This window comes from Panthera pardus, unplaced genomic scaffold, assembly GCF_024362965.1.
Source record: "Panthera pardus isolate Hobbes unplaced genomic scaffold, ASM2436296v1 HiC_scaffold_6, whole genome shotgun sequence".
In the NCBI taxonomy this organism is placed as follows: Eukaryota; Metazoa; Chordata; class Mammalia; order Carnivora; family Felidae; genus Panthera; species Panthera pardus.
In genome coordinates, this window is record NW_026526991.1 from 13,941,615 (window position 1) to 13,955,699 (window position 14,085).

General features: G+C 46.2%; 1 protein-coding gene across 3 annotated transcripts in view; it reads left to right on the plus strand.

Moving 5' to 3' along the window:
* The window catches only part of LARGE1 (LARGE xylosyl- and glucuronyltransferase 1), a 540,881-nt gene that overhangs the window by 423,522 nt on the left and 103,274 nt on the right, over positions 1-14,085 (plus strand). The window lies entirely within an intron of this gene.

The following is a 14,085-nucleotide window of genomic DNA, read 5'->3' on the forward strand; positions in this document are numbered from 1 at the left end:
TTCTGCAGTGGATGGTACCTACACAGCTGACCTTCGGTTCTTTCTTAGAGCCACAACTATAGTCAGCTCGGCTGTCAGACCTTGGCTGTCAGTTGCAACCTCAGCAAAAAGCCTCCCTCCTGACTCACCTTCAGATCTAGATCCCATTGGGCTTTTTTAGAAGTATGACCTCTAGGTCCCTTGGCTCCGTTGATACAAAGATCGTTCCACAGTGACAAAGAACCCGACATTCAGCTTCTTACCACAACAAAAATTTACTTTCCTCCGGTTCCATGTCCGTGTGAGGCCTGCTGGATCTTGCTCACCGTAGGCATTCCGGATTCATCTGGATTCATCCTTCCCGGTATAGGGAGGAAAGTAGCAGATGTCCTATTAATTCTGAAAGTTTCTGGTCAGAAGTGACATAATTTCTGCTAATAGTTCATTGGCTAATGGTATCTTCATTCATTCATTCTGTGTTCAACAGCTATGTATAGAGTGCCTGGTGTGGACTAGACCCTAGACCCCGTGCCAGGTAGGCCAGATAACTCCCATGACCTCACAGAGTGTATCAATAAGAGACTAGAGCGACATCCCTCTCCTTAAGCTCAGGACTGCCAATGTCTATTGTTGCAGTGCTTCTGGATCCTTCTGCCCTTTCTCCTTTATCTTCTATTGCCACCCCTTTGGAACCTTGCTCTTGAAGGATGTAGATGTGTGGTCTGTGTCAAGATCAAAACTTGGAGCTCAGGGGGCAGTAGGTTTGGTGAGGCCCAGAAGGACTGGGACCTGGCATCTGAGACCAGCTGGACTGGGGTGGGGCGGGTGTCAGGGGATGGCGCCACCTAAAAGGTCCTGGGGGCTAAAAGTCAACTCTGAGAGCTGAGGGTCAGGTGCAAATGCAGGGGCCCCAGAGGCCAAAGAAAAATGGATGACAGTCAAGCTTCCAGAGGTGAGAGTTCAGAGATGGTGTCAAAGCTGGCGGAAGACAAGGAAAGGAAGTGTCAGAGTCCATGTCCAGAGGTGCCAGTTAGGGAGTCCTGTAAGGCTGTCCTTTGAGATGGGGGTCGGGGGCCGTCCTTAGCTGACATTTGGCAGAACATCCAGGCATGCCTCCCTCTATGGAATTTTTTCCTGTGATACCTTCCAGGCATTACAGCCTTCTTTGCAGGTTGCAGCTAAGGAATTTTAACAGGCCTTTCACGCACCTCCTGGAGGCTCCCCTGCTGCGCTGGGCATTAACCCTTGAGTTGCTGGATGGTGAGGATGTCTGAGGAATCCCTGGGAGGGGCCAGGCTGGGGGAGGGAGGCAGAAGGGCTCTGAGCACCAGCTCTCCCTCAGCTGGTGTAGAAGTATTTTCATAATGGCTAAGGCAACATCTCTGGTCTCGGCATACCAGCTGAGTATGTACCGGGTGCTTTCTAGAAGTTACTCTGATTCAATCCTTACAGTAACCCCACCAGGCAGGCATTATTCTTATCTCTATTTTATACCCAGGAAACTCACACTGAGAGGGGTTGAGGCTCTAGTCTGAGCATTAAGGAGGCTGCCTTGTTGACTATTGACCTTCCTAGGTTGAACTTCACTGGCTTCAAGATCAAGAATACTATACATTGTGGAATTCTGGACTCTTGTCTTTCAACCATCTGGAGACGAGCCTAGAATTTTGCCTCATAAGCCTCCAGGATGTTTCTGGAGCAGAAGAGTCTGCTCTGAAATGTGGCACTCTGTTTCTTCTCCAAGCAAACCTTCCCAGAGCGCTTTCCCAGTGTATTTGAGGCTAGACCCTTTAGGAACCCACTGTGGGGCCAATCATATGCCTTCCTCCCACCCTGCCCCATTCTTTCCTTTGGTAAATGAATTATCATCTGATGTTGATATTTTGTAAAATCCTGAATTCCAGTACATTCACTCCAGGCTTTCAGGAAGCCCGAGACACCCATGTCTGTTGGGTGGGATAAGGGAGATTTCAGGTAAACCCTGGTATCTGTCTTCCACAACACAGAATAATAGACAGTGTCACACAGAGATATATACTGCAGTGGTCTCGAGGACACAGCATCAGGGTCGTGGTTATCTGTGTCAAACAAAAACCACAGGTCATCAATCTGGGTTTGCAGGGAGGAGAAGAATGTGGCACACTGGGGAATTTATTAGGACAAAAATGACACATCCCGTCCTGCCTCTCCCAGTTTGCCTCAGTGTGAGGTCGGGAGACATACAAGTCTCTAAACCACCTCCAGCTCCTCCTTGATATGCCAAGGCAGTGAGTTACTTTCCCACTTGCTGCTGCTTAAAGGGCAGAGCAGATGAGGAAAACCCTGTTAGAAGTGATGTGTCCATTTAAATAAGCCAGTGACACCGAGTGATCATTATAAAAGGATTTATGCGACATCAGAATGCATTGGCTTTCATGATGGGGATTTGTTATTTTAAGACTAGGAATTGTACCACACATCAGTGGATGAGTCATGAAGCACTTAGATTCTCGTGGAAATTGAGGACTCTGCTGGGAGGGAGCCCGCTGCCCTAAATCCTAACGGAAAGCAGGCCTCCAAAAGGGGTATCTCCAACAAAGCCCCGCGTTGAGACTTCTGCTTTGTCTTGGCAAACTCTGGCAGATCCATGTTGGAATCGTGATTCAACCACTAAGTGCCCATGTAGGCTTGGCCAAGTTAGTTCACCTCCCTGAAACTTAATTAATTCTTTCCCCTGTAAAATAGGATCATAGTACCTAGTATGGGGGGATTAACAAGGTAACTAGTTCAAAAGCCTAGCCCGGTGTCTCTCACAAAACAAGTGCTCAGTAAATCTTAGTTTGTGCTCCCTTGGATTTTCTGTCACTTGTCCTATGGGGGAATGGAACCCGTCCTCTGCTTTTAAACTGGTGGTTATGTGACGTTTGTTAAGGTCTTCAAAGCCCTCTCAGGTCAGAAAAAAAAACCTGAGATTTTCGCTCTTCCCTAAATACAGTGCAGCCACCTAGCACTTTTTCTCCTGTTTCTCCAGTATCTGGAAAAAGTTACCTTTTCATATCATTTTAGAAAAAGAGATGATTTTACTTCATAGACCAGCTTCCTAACTGTGTTTTACTTTAAAAATCCTCGGGGGTGGGGGGGAAGCATAGGCTGTTTGAGTTGAAAATCTGTCTTCAAGAGATAACTTTATCGCTTTCCAACATGGTTCCTTTTGGAAAGCTACTCAAGCTCTCTGAGCCTTGGGTTTGTTTCTGGGAACGGAGAATGAATAAGCCCACCCAGAGCCCATTGTGAGGCTCTGTTGTGGTAGTGTAGCTACAAGGGCCTGGTGAACCGAAATGCATTAGGAGTTGGTTGTGTTTTTATATCTCCTCCGGACCACAGCCTAGCTGAGTAACTGTTTTCCAGTCATTTAGATTTGTCCACATTTATCAAGTTCAGCTGCATTCACCAGGCATCAGACCAGACACTTTACTATGCACTATCTTCATTAATTCCTAGAATTGTCTTGTGCGGTAGACATTCCCCTGAAAATAGCCAGCCAGCTTCCTCCTTCCTTTTGTTTCTCCTTCCCAGTCTGCTTGCACAAAGCCCACAGGGCCTAAACGATTAGAGCAGATCTGTTCGCCATCTCCCACATCCTCCCCTCCCTTCTTACCAGAGCTGTTTACAACTTAATTCCATCTTCACAGAACTGCTGAGCCACAGCAGCTGTGGACGACCAGGCCGACCCCAGCACAGTGCCTTTGCCATGAGCACTCGGGTGGAATTAAAGGGCACCTCCCACATCCTTGCATCGAGATGGGTTCATTCCCGACCACTCTGTCCATTCATCATCTAGGTGCGGGAAGCTGTCATTCACCCAGCATTCAGCTGTCTGCAGGACTTTTTTTTTTTTTCTTTCCTTAAATAAGATTATGACAGGCTCATTAAGATTCAGCCCACTTCAGTTCCTACGCTGACGGCGAATATCTTAAAAACAAACACCAGCAAAGAAGAGAAGGAGAAAGAAAGCTACAAGTAGCAGGTGACCGGAGAATGGGGTGAGGGAAGTCAGGCCGGTAGAAAGGAGATGCTTGACAGAGAGGTTTGTTTGTGGACGATCCCAAAGGTTACTCCAGGACAAGGTGCGTCCTCCCCGAGACGAGGTTGTTAACCAGAGGATGTGCTTTAAGAAACAATTTAAAAATAAAATGTATCCCAATTCCTTTCACTCTCCAAAGTAGGCCAGAGACAGGCAGATGGAGACCTGGCTCTCCAGGGAGGGAGGAGGAATTTCTCTAGGAATCCTCATCCACAGAACAATCGAATGGGGACATTCAAGGGTGGACTCAGCTCTGAGGCTAGAGCACAGTAAGAGGTACAAGTGGAAGGTGGAGGCCTGGCAAAGCCAGGTGCCACGGTGATTCCAGGGCAGGGATTCAAAAGGAGCCAATGTTTGGCCACTTGCCAAAGAACTCCTAAACAATTAGCTTTCGAGGGCCGCCCAGAGCGTGGGATGTCCGCTGACCCTTTGCTCTGCCCCTGACCTCCAGTCTTCTGCAGCCCAAGGCAAGTCCTTTCATTTCTCAGAGCCCTCCTTGTCTCTTGGCTCAAGAGCTAAGAACTGTTTGTGCTCTGAAGGAATATTAGTATTGGATGATTTGTCTGCAATAATTGCTTTCAGAGAAACTAGCTTTAAATGTAGTTCATTCAACACATGCTACTGAATGTCTATATCCAGGGTAGAAAAAGATTTGTAAACAAAAAAAAATGAGTGCTACCAAGAACTTTCCTTTAAGAAGATTGTGGTTTAGTGGAGGAAAGTTTGCATATCCACAGAGACTTAGGGTGACTTGAGCCCCTAGGATGATTGAGATTCAGAGTTGAATGCTGACCTCGTAATAAACCTCAACCAGCATTTTCTAGACTAATTCCAGAAGGCATTGCAGGAGATGTTGATACATCTTTAGAAACTATGGACAGATAAGGTTGAGAAGTCTGTACACTAGATCCTTCCCTTAGAGATTCAAATTGAGTATTGGTATATTCGAGATCCTGGAAAGTCAAAAGTAAGGGAGGCCCAGCGGATTTTCCACTCTTACTTGATCCTAGGGCTATGGAAAGAAGTTTGGAAAAAAACTACTTCTACACTAATTCTGGGGACAGGGATTATGACTTTTTGAGCTCTGTATCCCAAGCTCGTGGCACAGAAGAGTTTAAATAGAGTTTGTAGAATAAGCCCATAGAAAGATGCTTGCCATTCGAAGCATGGTTCACTCAGTAGACATGTCTAGTCTATTCTGTACTGTATTTTCTGATCCATCTCTGTACTGTAAGGATGTAGACGTGCTCTTACTGCACCTTCTTAGTCAACATCTTCGGTGTCATTGCATGTCTGAAGCCAGTTGCCAGCTCTCCAAAACCTCCTTCCCACAGGAAGGAATTCTATGTGAGATAACTTCTAGATCTTCCACCATCCTGTTGGGTTGGCCATTTTGGGTAGCTCCAACTTCTCTCTGTGAGGGCGACACACTGATCTGAATGATACGTTCTGGATGTTATCAAACTGTCAGAGGTTCACGCCTCCACCTGGACATTTCTGTCCGCTCTTCTGAATCATTTAGAATGTCTGCTTAAAAATGTCAGCTTTCAGGCTCTAAACCACATAAAGTGAATCTGAATCTCTGGAGGTGAGGCCAAGTAACTGTGCTTCGAAGCGTGCTCCCTACGTGATTCTGATGCATGCTAAAATTTGAGAGACAGCCTCCTGGTACACACTTTTATTGCCATTTGCACATCAAGCTCACATTGAACTTGAGTTCAACTGAGAAGCTCCATGAGTGACTGTTGAGCCAAATGTTCCCCATTCTGTACTTCTGTACTAGATTTACTGACCCCAAAGCACAGACTTTATATTTATCTCTAGTTGAGTTTTATCTGATTTAGACCCATCTTTGTCTCATTTTATTTGACTTCATTTTAGTCCTCAACTTAGGGTCATTCACAAAAATAATGGAAATAATGAAAATGCCTTCTGTTCATTCAGCCAGTGGCCTTGCCTCATTTTTGTAACAAATGTTTTGAAGGCTTTTTTTACAATCCTGGAATAAAATTCAAAGGTAACCTATATTACACTGTCTACAAATACAATTTCAAAAAAAAAATCGATATAGTGACCTGGCTATATAATTTACAGAAGAAATAAAAGGAAATTAATTTACTATAAAATAATATTGACTTCACATGTAATTGCTCAGGCTTGGCTCCAGTGGAACCAGGACCTGATGGAATAGGCAGATGCTTCTGTGCCTGTGTTCAGGGTACAGCCATCTTCAGTGTGATGCTGACAGTGTTGAACATCACCAATGGGGCACTGGCAATCCAGATTCCACGAGTGGCATTTGTGATCTGTGAGATGTTTTCCCAAAGTGGTAACCATCTCTTGGCAAATTATCAGGTAGCAGAAGTATCCTCCTCCCTCGATTTGCACTCCAAATTCATTGTCTATTATTAAAACCATTGAAAAAACATCACTTAGTTCTGTTTCTGTAAGGAGATGAGTTTCAGGCTCAGATAGTTAGATTGCCTAAACACAAATGTCCAGGGGGACCCATGGGATGCAGGAATAGTCTTCATTGTGGTAGCCTTTCCTGGGAAGAAGAGGCATTGCCCCCATGGAGAGCCATGAGTTCAAGGCACTGCAGCTGTTCAACAGATGGACCCAAGTGCAAAGCCGTGACCTGCTTGTGATCTCCCTCAAGGTTAGCATCAATGAATAAGATAATATGCTCCCCTCTCAGAGGGAAATTCACTCAGCTAGAAGTCTGTGTAGCAATACTGCCGCCAGCTACTTCTCTGCATTTACGCTTCTTCTAAGGCTCAGTGAAGTTGCCCAAAGCTTGTTCACTTCATTTCCTGAACCAGAATCTCCTTTGGCCTTAGTTCTTCTTCTTCTTTTTTTTAGTTTATTTATTTTGAGAAAGAATGCACAAGCAGGGGAAGGGAAGAGAGAGAGTGAGAGAGAATCCCAAGCAGGCTCCACCTGTTAGCACAGAGTCCAACGCAGGGCTCAGTCTCACGAACCAGGAGATCATGACCTGAGCCAAAATCCAGAGTTGGTTGCTCAACCGACTGAGCCACCCAGGTGACCCTCCGTTTTCCTTTTAAAACACAGTATTACTTGTGGAAATGAACAGTTGTGGGTTCAACTCATGGCTCCATCTGGTTCTGGCTCCATGATATCCGGGCATCTAATAGTCTTTATCATATCAGGACTTGAAGCATTCTCACCTCACAGGGTTGCTTAGAGGACAAAATTAGATAATATTTATAAAGTGCTTGGGACGATCTCTGAATCAGTCAGTGTCAGATATTAGTACTTTCTTTTTATATTTGAGGTTCCCCGGGGCTCCTCGGTGGCTCAGTTGGTTAACTGTCTGACTCTTGATTTCAGCTCAGGTCATGATCTCACAGTTCGATGAGATTGAGCCTCTGTGCTCTCAGTGCAGAGCCTGCTTGGAGCTCTCTGTCTCCCTCTCTCTCTGCCCCACTCATGTTTGCTCACCCTCTCTCAAAATAAATAAATAAACTTTAAAAAAATGTTATGAGGTTCCCATAGAGGGAAAACAGTTGTGGCTCTTGAACATGGTTTGATAGTCACCCTATCGTTAGTCCATTGAAGAGGTCTGGGCCTGAGCACTCCCTCCCCAGCACCAGCCATCCATGTGTTCAGTCATTCGCTGGACACATAATCCTCACGCACCCAGCATGTGCAACTTGCCAGGTGCCTTTCTAGGCTCAGGGGATGCTACAGACAGAGCAAAAAGGAGCTGTGTTTGTGGGAGGTCCCTTATTGTAGGAGAGAAGCAATCCCCCTCTTGTATCCTGTGATGCCCTGGTGTCAGGCGCTCCTGAACTCACTCAGCTGCAACCACTCTGCCTTCCCTGCCATTCCTCAAACACACCTGTTTGAACCTGGGGGGGCCTCTCCAGCTCCAGAGAGCAGCCTCACTCCACTGCCTTTCCCTGCCTTACTCTCCTCGGTCGTGGTAATTGCCATCTGACCTACGATAATTTCCCTCATTTTCTTTTTAATTTTCTGTCTCTTTCCATGAGGATTTAAGTTCCTCAAGGGTAGTAATTTCTGTCTATTAATTTCCCTGCTTTATCTCCTGTCCCTAGAATCACGCCTGGCATATATTAGGCATTGAGTAAGTATTTGTTGTTGAATGAAATTAATAACTTTGGAAGATGTTAAGTGTTTTGGAGACAGTAGCACAGAGCAGCGGTCATCAGTGGGAATTGGTGGGGAAATCTGGCTCCTGGGGGACATTGGCACTGCACTGTTCAGAGATGTATTTGGTTGTCACAGTGAGGGAGATACTTCTGGCATTTAGTGGGTAGAGGCCAGGGATGCAGCCAACCCAACAATGCACGGAAGGTCCCCTATAAAAATATGTCCGGCATAAAATGTTTACGCTTCTGAGTTTGAGAAAACCCTGATGTAATATGATGTGCTGAGAAGCATAGAAGGGAATTGGATTCTTCTGGAAAGAGCCATTTCTTTAGGGAAGGGCTCTCTGGGAGGATGGCATTTGAGCAGCAGACCTGAAAGGAAGGAAGTTGGCAGCCATGCTGGGTTCTGCAACAGCATTCCAGAGAGAACGGCCAACACAGCAGAGGCCCCCAGCAGGAGTAGACCTGGATGTGTATGTTCTTCTCATGGTCACACCCCACACCCCCTGGCCACAGGTGTCAAGCATACCTTCACCAAGCTACGGAGGATTAACCCATCTCTGGGCCATTCCTTACCTGCAGTGTCCAAGCCCTCCTCTAGAAATCTAGGGATGCTCAAAGCCGGGTCTTCAAGTATGCAGATTCAGAATGCCGCCAGATTCTGCCCTGCAGGCCCTGGGAGCTCTGACTCACGTTAACACACATTGGAGCCTTGCATCTGGTCCTGTTCTCCTGCTTTGGTCTAGGGTTTGTAAAGACCACCACTAGCCCAGAGAGAATCGTGGCAAAGTGTAGCATCATTGGAAGGGGGTCATTCTGGGCCGGTCCTGGCTACCTCTCCAAGCACATGGCCCCTCCTCTTCCCTGCACATTCCTGTTTGGCCACACTGGCCTCCTGGCTGTCACCCAAATGCATTCTCACCCCTAAGCCTGAACCCTCTGCCTGGACTGCTCTTTCCATTACTACCTTCAGTGCTCTGCTCAGACAGCCTCTCCTCAAGGCAGGCTTACCTGGCCTGCTTCTCCCAGGGAACACTCCCCATCCCTCACCCTGGTTTCTTTTGCTTCATTGTGCTTTTCATCAGTGTTATAAAAGACACATTTTTTATTATTCAGCTGCTGCCTATTGTAGGCAGATGGGCCCCCGAAAAATGCCCATGCCCTAATCTTTGGAATCTGTGATTCTGTTACGTTACATGGCAAAAGAGACTTTGCAGTGGTAATTACAGACCTTAAAATGGAGAGATTATCCTGGATTATCCGATGTGCCCAAAAATCTAATCACAGGAGCCCTTGAAAGCAGAAAGCTTCTTCCACCTGACAACAGGACAGATGTTACAGAAGGGAAGCCAGAGAGACTGGGAGCGTGGGGAAGAGTTCTCATGCCACCCTGGTGGACAGTGTGTGACAAGGAGAGCAGGTAGCCTTCAGGAGCTAATGCATGCAAGGAAGAGGGGAGCTTAGTTCTACAACCACAGGGAACCGAATTCTGCAAACAACCTGATGAGTTTGTGAGTAGATTTTCCCCTAGAACCTCCAGTTAAGATCCCAGCCTGGCTGACACCTTGATTTTGGCCTTGTGAGACTAAGTGGAGAACCCAGCCCCACCCCTAGGCTTCCGACCTACACAGCTACAAGATAATGAATGTGTGGGTTTTAAGCTGTTAAAGTAATTTGTTATGTCAGCAACAGGAGCCTTGTATCCCTGTCTTTCCCCACAAGAAAGCAAGGTCCTTGAGGGGTGAGAATCTTGTTTTGTTTGCTCCCATGTCCCCATCCAGAACAGGGAAAGTTCTCAGATATTTGTCGAATGAATAAATGCATTCCAGCTTCCATCAATCCTGCCTTTCTGGACATGGAAGACAACTTGGAAAGTCACTGGTGGGAAACCATCTATGTCCCCGTGTCTTACAGGATGTGCCCATTCGATAGGCATGCACTCAGCAGGTCACAGGTGCCTGGCATCAGGCCCTACACTAGGAGTAGAAATTAAAGTCACGTGTGGTCTCTGCTTGCACCCCCATTTCCCCTCCCCCCACATGGTCACGTTAGATTTAAAGTAGGAAGTTAAGGACAAATACAATGCAGTTGGGTGCTGTGATGGAGGGGTGTGCCCACAGTCCCTGCTTGCATGCATTGAGAAGTGTCAGCCAAGAGGACTGGAGGTGGGGATGGGGGTGGGGGTGGACATTCCAGGTCAATAGAGCAGCAAGCTCCCCCACCCCCCAACTTTGCCCCTTGCCCAGGCTAGGAGATGTAGAATTTCTTAGCACAGAAACCAAACAGCCCATGGTTTGGGCTTTTAGTTTAGTCCAAGATGTGACTTGTAGAGTATGTATGTGCCCAGCATGTGGGGAGTGGTGAAGAGCCCAAGTTCTGGCTCCTTCAGTGGCCTTACAGCAACCATACAGTGGTCACTTAGGCACATCCCTTCACCTTTTTGGGTTTTTTTTTTTTTTTTTTGCCTTTCTTGTAAAATGGGAGTGTCGGTACAGACTCAGAGGATTGCTGGAAAGCGTAAGTGAATGGAAAATGCCTGGCAACAGTAAGCACTCAATAAATGGTAGCTAAGACTCTTGGCATAAGAGTACAGAGCGCAGTGGTAGGCCAAGAGGCTGGGAACTTAGGTAGGGCCGATGTCTGAATGCTAAAGGGCCCATCCAGCTTCACCGGACAGGCTGGAAGGTTTTTAAACAATGCACAGCTTCACTCTTGGCCCTAGGGAGAAACTGTCCTCACCCAGCACTCTCTTCCCTTTTCACGGTCTCCATTTAAGTCTTGTCTCTGAGCCAGGTTCTCATCTGAGCGCTGGGGTTACAGCCTGTGCAGACACTTTGCTAAAGCGCCCATCAGCAGGCCCAGGGCACTTAACCCACCACATTGCCTTCAGTAGCTCTGGGTTCTCTGTAGTACCCTCGCAAGGCAGCCAAGCAAGAGCCCCCCTCCACTTGTCAGACTTGATGGGGGGCCTCCAATTACCCTGAACTGCTGAAGTGTTTTCCTAACTGCAGCATTCTGAAAACATGGCAAGATTTTTTATCCCCCACCCTCCTGAGCAAAAGCCCCTGTTCTAGAAGAGTTTCTCTGTCATTTGCTTCCTTCCTTCCCCTGGCATGGCCTCACGACAGAGAATGTGTGTTTAATGTAAGGCTTCCAGAATCTGACCTTAAGTACAAGAAATCTGCTTCGCGACTTCTCTCATTCTGGGATCTTTTCCCCTGAACTATTTTCCTTATAAATGATTCTGTTTCCTGGGTAGCTCTGACCAGGGTCTCACAGTTTTCTTCTCTCTTTGCTAAGTAAATCATAAAGAGAAAACCAAGAACAATAGTAAAACTTGTCCACTGGCCTCCACTGGGCCTCATCTGCAGTTGTCCAGGTGAGCTAGAATGGCCTCATCTGTCACCTAGAGAAGGGGGTGCTACTGGCTGCTGCTGAGTTTGTCCTTAAACTGCTATGCATCCTGAACGGAAGGTAGTCCAGCCGCCTCTCCAAGCCTCGGTGTTCTCTGCTGTGAGTTGAAAGCAACAGTGCTGTCTTAGTCCATTCAGGCTGCTGGTAACAGAATACCTGAGACTGAGTGGCTTATAAATGACACACATTTATTGGTCACAGTTCTATAGACAGGGGAAGTCCAAAATCAAGGTGCCAGCAGATTTGGTGTCTGCTGGGGACCCTGCTTCCTGGTTCATGGATGGCCATCTTTTTCCTGTGTTCTCACATGGTGGAGAAGGCAAGGAGCTCACTGTGGTCCCTCTTATAAGGGCTCTAATCCCATTCATGAGGTCCCTCCTGTCTTGACCTGATCACCTCCCAAAGACCCCCCCTTCCTAATGCCATCACAGTGGGGATTAGGCTTCAACATAGGAGTTTGGGGGACACACATTCAGTCTGTCATAATTACCTGCCCTGAAATGTCACCCTACTGCTGAGAAGGTAAAAGCGTAGAGATCTATAGAGCTGAACAAGGTCATCAGTGTTTTCTTAACATCTGAGCGCCTGTCACCAATCCTACACCACTTTGTTAATTACATATCACCACTTGCTCCTTCAGCCTGATCACACCTGTTTTATCCACTTACCTTCAGCCATTCCTCATTCTGCAGCTAGAAACCCTCTCCCCAGGGCATATGGCGGTCATCTTCATAAACAGGGCTTCCTGTGCCTTGATGTTTGAGAGGGCTCTCAGGGGTCTGAAAGTCCCAAATCCTGATACCTACTTAGGGTATTTCAGGGCAGAAGTAGAGATCTTGTAAGGTGTATGTATAGTGTGTATGTTTAAAAATCCATATTCTGGGGGTACCTGGGTGGCTCGGTTAAGCATCCAACTTCGGCTTAGGTCACGATCTCACAGTTCGTGGGTTCGAGCTCCATGTCAGGCTCTGTGCTGACCGCCCAGAACCTGGAGCCTGCTTCAAATTCTGTGTCTCCCTCTCTCTCTGCCCCTCCCCCACTCTCACTCTGTCTCTCAAAAATAAACTTTAAAAAAAAAATCCATATTCTGGCACATAGCAGGCACTCAATAAACTCTTTCTGTAGAACCTGGCACACAATGGGCCTTTGAGAAAGAGCTTTAAAATTCCATTATAGACTCTGCCAGGTGCTGTGAGAGCACTAGATTACTGCCAAAGAATTGGATCACTTTTTTTTTTTTTAATTTTAAACTGCATGTAAAAAACTTTAGACAACAATCCATGTCCACATTTGTTGTAAAGGACAAATAGTAAAGAAGTGCAGTGACGTACTAGAGCCTTGGCTTGTGAGAGCCTGTGGTTAAATTTTCAGGAAATACGAGATCTGGTTGTTAAACACAACTACTATTTAGAATCAAATTCTGTAAACTTACCATTAAATAAGTTATTTTTTAAACAGGTAATAAATGCTCAAAACTCATTACTTCCTAAACATCTTACTACTATCTGTGTTCCTAAGGTTATTTATATCTGCCATATTTATATGGTGGGAGTAGTGTATTGTGATTTGCTACTGCACATCTCCTCCCAGCTCCAGCAGTGACACTGTGTTAGTAATTTGAAATCTTCCACAGTGAGAGTATTTACACCATGGGAATTGGCAAACACTACAAATCAGAGCTTGTCTTTCTGCAGATGCAAATGTTAAACATTTGCCAGCATCTAACCGAGATGCCGTAATACGTGAAACCCCCTCTCCGCATCACCTTCCCCAAGGTTAATACTTCTTCTGCCTCTGTAATTATTTCTCTTTACGGATGCATCTCCTTTTTAGTTATGTGCTCTGTTTACTTAAAAATAGGATGTTGGGATATCTTTCTACATTGGTATATAAAGTTGCATTTTCTTTTTAAGAACTGCATGCTTTTTCCATTTGATGAATGTGCCATAATTGATCTCATTTCCTGATTAATTGCTATTTTAGTTGCTAGGCTTTGCCCCCCTCCATTTACAAACAATACACAGAAACATCCCTTATATTTATTTGTTTGCTTATGTGTATTTGTACACAATGGATTTTAAGAAGGGGTACTGCTATATCAAACATTGTGGGGGCACCTGGGAGGCTCAGTCAGGTAAGCATCCAACTCTTGATCTCAGCTCAGGTCATGATCTCACGGTTCATGAGATCAAGCCCCACATTGGGCTCTGTGCTGACAGTGCAGAGTCTGCTTGGGATTCTCTCTCTCCCCCTCCACCACTTTCTCTCTCAAAAATAAATAAACTTTTAAAAAATCTTAAAAAGGGAGCACCTGGGTGGCTCTGTCGGTTAAGCGTCTGACTTCAGTTCAGATCATGATCTCATGGTTCGTGAGTTTGAGCCCCATATCGGGCTCTGTGATGACAGCTTAGAGCCTGGAGCCTACTTCAGATTCTGTGTCTTCCTCTCTCTCTGCCCCTCCCCCACTCGCACTCTGTCTCTCTCTCTCTCTCTCTC